The sequence below is a fragment of the Colobus angolensis genome, unplaced genomic scaffold (assembly GCF_000951035.1).
Source record: "Colobus angolensis palliatus isolate OR3802 unplaced genomic scaffold, Cang.pa_1.0 Scaffold55, whole genome shotgun sequence".
Taxonomy (NCBI): Eukaryota; Metazoa; Chordata; class Mammalia; order Primates; family Cercopithecidae; genus Colobus; species Colobus angolensis.
The window spans coordinates 7,950,293-7,959,268 of NW_012119043.1; positions in this window are offsets into that span (position 1 = coordinate 7,950,293).

Here is an 8,976-nt window from a genome sequence, read left to right on the forward strand (position 1 = left end):
AGTTTCCTCCTTGACATCACCAAATGAAAACATATGTCAGAGGTTTTGGGTTTCTGGTGCCAAATCCAAGTTGGTTTATCAGCCATCGCTCCCCGCCAGACAATGGAGGCTGTGTGCTGGGGCGGAGCCGCTTCCCCTCTGACATTGGCTCTTAGTTCTAAGAACCGAAAATAAGCAACCGAGGCGTGACTTCACTTTTCTTGGAACTGCTTTACATTACCCCCAAAATGGAGAAAACCCTCATTTAGCAGCTTTTGGATTGCCAAGTTCTCTAATTCTTTCTGTTGCATGTTCTTGTAATGCTCAAGTTTTACTGACAAATTCTTCTGCATCAGGTGAAGCAGGAAGGGGAAGGAAGGACCATGTGTGAAGTAACTGAGTGCTTTCTTGCCTGGCCTGTGGGTGTGTGGTTTCATGGTTGAGGAGAAAAAGCACCTGGAAGACACACTGTGTGTGGAATGCCTTCCAGTTTCAAGAGTGACAACCCTGCAATCTGCAGGTCAGCAGATGGCCTTGGGCTGGCGTTGCTAAACATCAGGCTACAGCCAAAACTTACAGAGCAGCCGCCTGCTGCAAGGATAAGGAGAAAAACGCATTTTCAGCAATAATGACCTACATTTAGTAGATATTTTGGAGCCCGTGCGAAAGGACATCTTCAAGGGGCCTCTGCCTCCTTGCGATAAGGGAGACAGTGATGTTAGTCAAACCTGGGGTCCAGTCCTGGTCCTGCCCGTTCCTGTCTGACTTTGGCCTTGGAAGTCAGTCTGTGAAGCAGAGACAATTCCTTCAAAGGGTGGTAGCTGGTAAGTTCTTGGGAACGGAATTAGGTTTCCCCTCCTGAGAGTGGATCTCTGTAGACAGGCACACACGTTGTTCTGAAATCATCTCTTGCTATCTGTCCCTGTTGGAGGCGCTTCCAGTGATATCGTGATTGTGTCTTATTTATCGCAGTATCCCTGCCCAGCATGGGGTCTTAAGTAACATACATGGGAGGTCGGTCAATGTTAGGACTGGCTGGGTTTTAGGCTGGAAGAGAGAGGAAATATACAAGCAAAGGCACAGTGTCTTAAATTTACACTTGGCCCACAGCAGTTTTCAGATGAAAGGAACCCCCTGCTTAGGAGGGCCTTTTGAATTGGCCCCCCTGTGTAGCTTATAGCAGGCCCAAGGGTGCTGGCTTGACTGTTGGGGAGTGCTGTTTAAGTACAGAGGAAAGACTTGGTAAAGACATAAAAGGGTGGAGGAAAAGGAGCGAGACAGCCGAGTCCAAAAAACGATTCATGTGGTTTGGACAGAATCTGAAATGAGAGTCCTTTGAGATTGACCGAATGTCTCTTGATAAAGAGTGCAAGTTCAGCTGGGCGCAATGGCTCTTGCCTGAAATTCCAGCACTTTGGGAGGCTGAGGCAGGCAGATCACCTGGGGTTAGGAGTTCAAGATCAGCCTGGCCAACGTGGTGAAACCCCGTCTCGACTAAAAATATAAAAAATTAGCTGGGTGTGGTGATGTGTGCCTGTAATCCCAGCTACTCGGGAGGCTGAGGCAGGAGAATCGCTTGAACCCAGGAGATGGAGGTTGCAGTGAGTGGAGATCGCGCCACTGCACTCCAGCCTGGGCAACAGAGCAAAACTCTGTCTCAAAAATAAAAAAATAAAAATAAAAGAATGCAAATTCAACTAAGAGTTAATGCCAGGGACTGTGCTAGAAGCCGTCTCATGAGTTGCTTCATTTTACTGTCCCAATACCCCTGGGAGGTCCATTTCACCTCTCCCCTTTCACAGCTGTGAAAACTGCTGCCACAGAGATGAAGTCCTTTTTCCAGGGGCATCTAGCTGGCAGCCGAAGAGCCAGGTGGTGAACCAGTAGGTGCCCCTTGTCGTTAAGGACACTGTTGTTGCGGGTGGCCAGGACCAGGCCCTTCCCTAGGGCAGCTCTTGCCCAGGGCAGCTCTGGGAGCTGATGGTCTCTACACGGGCGCTGGCCCCCTCTGCTGGTCTGCGCATGGAAAATGGGATGACAACCAGTCACCAGAAAACAAGGGCACAGAATGGAGCAAAGGAACGAAATGAGGCCATGAGAAGCTTCACCCCTGTCTACCCAGGAGTTCTGCTCATTATGGCCAAGCCGAGGTGGGGGTGGAGAGAGTGCTGGATTTGGCGGTCAGATGGATTCTGAGGGGCTTGCAGTGGGGCCAGCCCCACTGTTCATTCAGGGGATAACCTTGGGTGGGTTATTTCACTGCCCTTACTTCTGATGTCCATAGAGAAGGGATGACGTGGGGTCAGAGAGGTTAAATAATTCGTTCAAATGACTGTTCACTGGGATCCAGTGCTTCAGAGTTCACTTTAGTGGCCTTTCTGTCGCCAAGCACCTGCTGGGTTCCAGACTCTCCATACACGAGGTAAACGAGACACGTGGCTGCCCCGTGTGCTCATGGTATCTTCTTGGACTTCCCATTTCTCCTCATCGTTCCCGTTTAAGCCCGAGAAAGTCCCGTGCTTTTAACAACTTGTGTGGTTAGATTGGGCTCACCTGGGTATCCAGGCTAATCTTCCCGTCCTAATGCCCTGACTAATCCCATCTGCAAAGTCTTGCTACATAAGGTAACATATTCAGAGGTTCTGGGGATTAGGGTGTGGACATCATTGTGTGGGGAGGGACATTCTGCCTACCTAGTCGGCCGTCTAGACCCCAATGATGTGTGTTCATGCCAAATACAAAATACATTCACCCTGCCCCAAGGCCTCATCCCATTATAACATCAACTGAAGAGTCCCAAGTCTACTCTAAATCTCGTCACCTAATCACCTCAATCTGGTACTGGGGAGGCTTTGGGTATGACCCATCCTGGGCAGTTTGTCTCCTTCTGTGAACCTGGAACTCACTAAACCAGTTACCAGGCCCTAAAGTGCAGTGGGCAGCCGCCCAGAGGAGCACAATCCAGTTCTGTCCCTGATCCAAGGGACCTGAGATGTGATATGGGCAAGAAAGATAAGGAAGAAACAATGAGGCTGTACACACAGAAATACGAAACCACTAAGCCTCCCTCCCTCCTGGTCACAGAGGACAGGGAAAGGAGTTTCTCCAAAGGGCCTGTCAGCACCGAATTCCACGTCCTGTGGAATTGGGAAGAGGCCAAGCTAGACGCCTTCCTCCAGCGGGTACTGCTCATTTTAGAAAGTGAGTCAGTCTGGGCGTGGCGGCTCACAGCTGTAACCCCAGCACTTTGGGTGGCCGAGGTGGGTGATCACTTGAAGCTAGGAGTTTGTGACCAGCCTGGCCAACATGGCAAAACCCTGTTCCTACTAAAAATACAAAAATTAGCCAGGCATGGTGGTGCATGCCTGTGGTCCCAGCTACTCGGGAGGCTGAGGCAAGAGAATTACTTGAACCCAGGAGGCGGTGGTTGCAGTGAGCTGAGATCGTGCCACTGCACTCCAGCCTCGGTAACAGATGAGACTGAGACTCTGTCTCAAGAAAAAAAAAAGGAGAGTCAGTGCCTGCCCTGGGGCCGTCCATCAGACAGCTGTGCATTACTGCAGGTGAAGGTTTTCCCAGAGCACAGCTGAGCCTGGTCATCCGGCATGTAGGACTTGGTGTTGTCAAAAGTAGCTGATTATCAGCTCCAGCTGGGCTGTTTTTAACCTGGTCCCTACCCATATCTTTAATTAGGATCCACGTGCTGGGGGCTTAGGGAAGTCTAAGCTTTTAGAAAGCTCTCCGGTGAGTTTTGTCATCAACCAGGCTTGGCAGCCACAGATCTACAGCTTCCTGGCCCAGAGACACCTGGGCCACAGGAGGGGTCAGAGCTGCCCGTGGCACTGGTTGTGAACTGGCGAAGGCTCCCTCGGGTGGGGATCCTGGAGCCCTGAGGACAAGGACCAAGGGGCCTACGCATGCCCCAGGCTTCTGAGGAGGAGAAGAAAGGAAGGATGGAAAAAGCCCATGTGGAGGAACAGGGCTGTTGTACCTCTTGGATGTCCAGGACCATCTTGATGCTGGGCCGTTGCAAGGTAGTGATATCAAGTTCCCTTTTTAAAAAGCCCTGTGGCTGGGTGCAGTGGCTCCCTCCTGTAATCCCAGCACTGTGGGAGGACAAAGCGGGCAGATCACCTGAGGTCAGGAGTTCCAGACCAGCCTGGCCAACATGATAAAACCCCGTCTCTACTAAAAATACAAAAATTAGCCGGGTGTGGTGGCGGGTGCCTGTAATCCCAGCTACTTGGGAAGCTAAGGCAGGAGAGTCTCTTGAACCCGAGAGTCAGAGCTTGCAGGGATCTGAGATGGCGCCACTGCACTCCAGCCTGGGCAACAGAACAAGACTGCATCTCAGGGAAAAAAAGAGTGAGCGCTTTTACAGAAAACTACTAAGTAAACAATAGTACAGTGGTACCCAAGTGACTGATATTTGGATACTTTTTCTTGATGTTCTAAAGTAGAGCTGCACTATCTAATGTGATTGTCACCAGCCTCATGGAGCTGTGGAGTACTTGGAGTGTGCTAGTGTGACAGGCAGAGTTGCCAGACTTAGTAAATAACAAGTTGAGGGTGCCTCCCTCTCCACCAGTGTGGGCTGTGCACAGTGACTTCCTTCCAGAATGGAAAGGGGGATCAAACAGTAACTTCACAGTGGTGAAACCTGACGAACTGCCTCAGCCAGCTGGCCAAGGTTAATATCAAGCGATACATCACGTTAATAGCACACATGGGGCCTTAAGACACCTGAGGCCCTAGGAGGCCGGGACTTAGAAGCCTCAAATTCCGCAGCCAGTCCTCTTCTCAGTGTCCTCACGTGGCTCCTGCAGAGAGTAGGGACGGTGCCCTAAGGGGCCTTTGGGAGCTTGATGTGACCACATGAGGTCTCTTGGAGGCCTGGAGAGGCATTTGCAGACATAGTGTCTCCCATAGGTATGACAGCTGGGGTTGGTGCTTGAGACCTCTGGTCAGAGCCCGTAATGCCACGTCATGAATTGCCACAAACTTAGCAGCTTAAAAAACTGTGTATTGATATCTCACAGTTTCTGTGGGTCAGGGTCTGGCAGGGTGTGGTTGGGTTCTCTGCTTAGGGCCTTGTTAGGCCAAAATCAAATGTCGACCAGCTGAGTTCTCTTCAGGAGGCTCTGGGAAGAATCCAGAATGGGCGTCAGGCTCATCAGGCTGTTGGCAGAATTCAGTTCCTTGTAATTGTAGGGCTGAGGTCCCATTTCCTTGCTGGCTGTAAACTGGAGGTTCCCTCCATCTTCAGGAACAAGCCTCGAATCTGCCTCGTGCTCTCCAGCCTCTGATTTCCTGGGCCCGGGTTTAGAGAGGGCTCATGTGATTGGCTCAGGCCCTCTACCTTAAGGTCAAGTGATTTGGGACTTTATGTCTGCAAAATCACTGCAGAGCAACACCTAGATTCATGTTCGATTGAATGCCTGGGGGAAGGTGTATCCAACAGGGGTGGGAATCGGGTCTGTGGAGGGGAAGGGGTATCTCAGAATTCTGTCCACAAGGACCTGCCAGATGGAACAGCACCAGAGGGCAGCCCGGTTCCATTCCCAGCTTTACAACCACTCAATAAATGGTTTGGGACACACAGCCTCTTTGGGCTTCTCTTTCCTCACTTTGCAAAATTGGAGTAAGAACAACCTTGTTCACAGGCCTGTAGTCCCAGCTACTCAGGAGGTTGAGGCAGGAGAATCACTTGAACCCAGGAGGTGGAGGTTACAGTGAGTCAAGATGACACCACTGCACCCCAGCCTGGGTGACAAAGCAAGACTCCATCACACACACACACACACACACACACACACACACACACACACACACAAAACAGCCTTGTTAAATTCATCCTGTGTATTGATGCGCTGGCTGTAATATTCCTGCTATTATTAGTCACTTGCTCCCAGAGCTGCCCTGCCCATTGCGAGAGCTCTTTTGTCTTTCTAGGTGGGAGAAGTGTGTTTTCCCTGCCTTTACCACATTCTCCGCCTCTCTGGCTGGTGTCATCGTCCTTTAAGGAGGGTGAGCGCATTGACTCCGGGATCTAGGTCTCCCCAGTTTGGCGGCTGGCCCTGGCTTGGCATGAGAAGTAAATGTCAGTGGGAAAAATCTTTTTAAAGATGTATGTATGTAGTAAAATGCATATCCAAACACAAACGTCGTTGCGCATGTTGATGTATCTTAAGAAACCCGGGGTAGGGAAGTTTGGTAGGTGGATGTTACTTCCCATCTCCTTTCTCATTGCATGGCGCATGGAAGATGAGATTTTGGCTTTAGCATTTTGCTGTGAGTGTCCTGTTTATTTCATGGTCATGGACCTTTAGTACCAAATTTACTTGAAAACCTTGTGAAATTATTTATACAGAAAGAAAGAATGAGGAATCATGGGTAATGGGAAAGCAACCAGCCAGTTTTGCAAAAATTCCAGCATGAGTGATTTATAACTAATTGGAAAAACATGTCTCTTCTCAGTTGCCTTAATCCTTTTTGCAGTGCTGGGTGCCATAAGCATTCCCAGAAGGTTTAAGGAGCATAATCAGCTCCCAAGTTGGTTTGCACAGTGACAAAAAAGGACAAAGGGCTCTGCCTGCATCTGAGGGTCCTTTGGTCACGGCCAGCTCTGTCTCGGGGAGCAAAGACCCTGTCTGTCATCAACCTTCCTGGCGAAGGCAAGGGAATGGGTTTGGGATAGTAGAGTGTGGGCACTTGTTCTGGCTGGAAACTTAGCCTTCAAAACAAGATTCCGGAGGCAGAGTTTGAGACCCAAACAGGAAAAGGAAATGCCCAGTGTTGAAGTACTCAGCGGAGGGGTCCCGAACCGTTTGATTATAAGCACAGGGTTGGGTCCTTATGCACTTTTACAAAGTTGTTTTCAGAGATGCGGAAGTCGATGGTCCCCACTTTCTCTTCCTCATTGGAGTTCTCTGGAAAAGAGTGTTCCCAGGGACAGATGATCTGACGGGGCCACAGCCTCACCAGTGTCCTTAAGAGGGAAACCTGTCAGCAGAGGGGACCTCAGCCCAGGCTGATCACATGGGCTGTGCTAGGCCAGGATCTGCGGAAACCGATAGCCTGCCCTTAAAGCTCCCAAGTCAGACCCGGTCGGTCATGGTCCTGGCTTCACTAGCCAGTCTCAGTCCCTGGCTTCATGTCTTGGGGCCAACGCGATGTTGTTTGTGAGATGGAGAGAATGGCATTGCCCCTATCCCCACCAGGGTGGCTTCAGAATGAAATTCAACACGGGAAGCACCTTCCCCCACCCCCATGGACCAAGAGGTGATACTATTAGAGTTATATGGGTTTGTGGTTTCCCCTTACTGTCTCCACTTCCTTCCTGAAACCCTGAAAGAGGCTTCTCAGGAAAGGAAGGGTCTTTCAGATGCCTGAGTGCAGCTGGGCATGGCTGTCCCCAGTTAGCCAGGCTGGTTGGAGCTCAGGGTGATTTGGCTGGGTTGTGGGTTTGAACCACCAGAGCCACTGAGGCATAGCTGGCCCACTGCCGAGTGCTGCCAGCCATCCTACAAACGGCATCATGGCTCATCCCTGGGAGACGCTCCAGCGTTGAACAAAAGGGTTGCCAGGTCTTGTCCTGATCAGGACAGGCCACTCTAGAGTGATCTATCATCACATTGTAAGGACAGATCTGGGTCCTGTGCCTCCCAGGGACCCTGAGCCCATACACATGACAGGGCCCCAGCCCATGGGCGCTGGCCTCTCTTGTTAGTATTAATTATGTACTTACGTGAAATGCACCTGCTCTTGAAGAGGGGGACAGCCAATGATTAAAATAGTTGAGGGCAGGTCACCAGGCTGTTTCAGACTCCATTAAGAAATGACTCTGAGAGGGTTACTTTAGAGCAAGGGAAGGGTCTTCCTGTTTCAGGGGCTCTGTGCCTGGCCAGCATCCCCCCCACTCTTTTGTTTTTTTTTGTTTTTTGTTTTGTTTTGTTTTTGAGATACAGTCTCACTTTGTCTGAGCTCACTGCAACCTCCGCCTCCCAGGTTCACACCATTCTCCTGCGTCAGCCTCCTGAGTAGCTGGGACCACGGGCTTGTGCCACCACTCCTGGCTAACTTTTTGTATTTTTAGTGGAGACGCGTTTTCACTGTGTTAGCCAGGATGGTCTCAATCTCCTGACCTCATGATCCGCCCACCTCATCCCAAAATGCTGGGATTACAGGCGTGAGCCACCAGCCAGTGCCTTGTTTTATGGAAACCCCAGCCTACTCCAGCCACCCAAGAACCTTCATTAAGTGGCTTTGAAGTAGGAATGGCTACTTAATTTGCAGGGATCAGCACAAAATGAAAATCAATAATTTTCAGAAATTAAGATTCAAGATGTTAACAGCAGAGCATTCAAGCAAGCACTGGGGACCCTTCTGAGCACAGGGCCCTGGCTGTACAGTTTGTACACAGCCCAGGTCTGGAGAGAGTGCAAGGCAGACAGCTGGCTTGCAGCATGTGAGTGAACTGAGTCACCCTGCCCTTTGTGGGAGTTGATGTGCATCTTTTCTAGGCTGTTGGCCTGGGCAGGGCTGATTACGTGAGTGGGGCTTACCCTGGTCTGGACTGAATGTGATACACTGCGACAAGTTGAAGGGAAGGGGATTGGAGTAGGGTGCTCCAGGCAGCATCATCTCTGTACAACAGGAAGTCTCTGAGCTTGGACACATAACTTGATCACCTGTCACAAGGTTCAAAGTGAAACCCAGAAAGCCAGGCAATGATGCATTGAAACTGTTACTACCCAAGTTTAATGGCATTTTCCAATACCATTAAAAACTTTTGGCCAGGTGCAGTGGCTCACGTCTATAATCCCAGCACTTTGGGAGGCCGAGGTGGGCAGATCATGAGGTCAGGAGATCTAGACCATCCTGGCTAACACAGTGAAACTCTGTCTCTACTAAAAATACAAAAAATTAGCCAGGCATGGTGGCGGGCACCTGTAGTCCTAGCTACTTGGGAGGCTGAGGCAGGAGAATGGTGTGAAC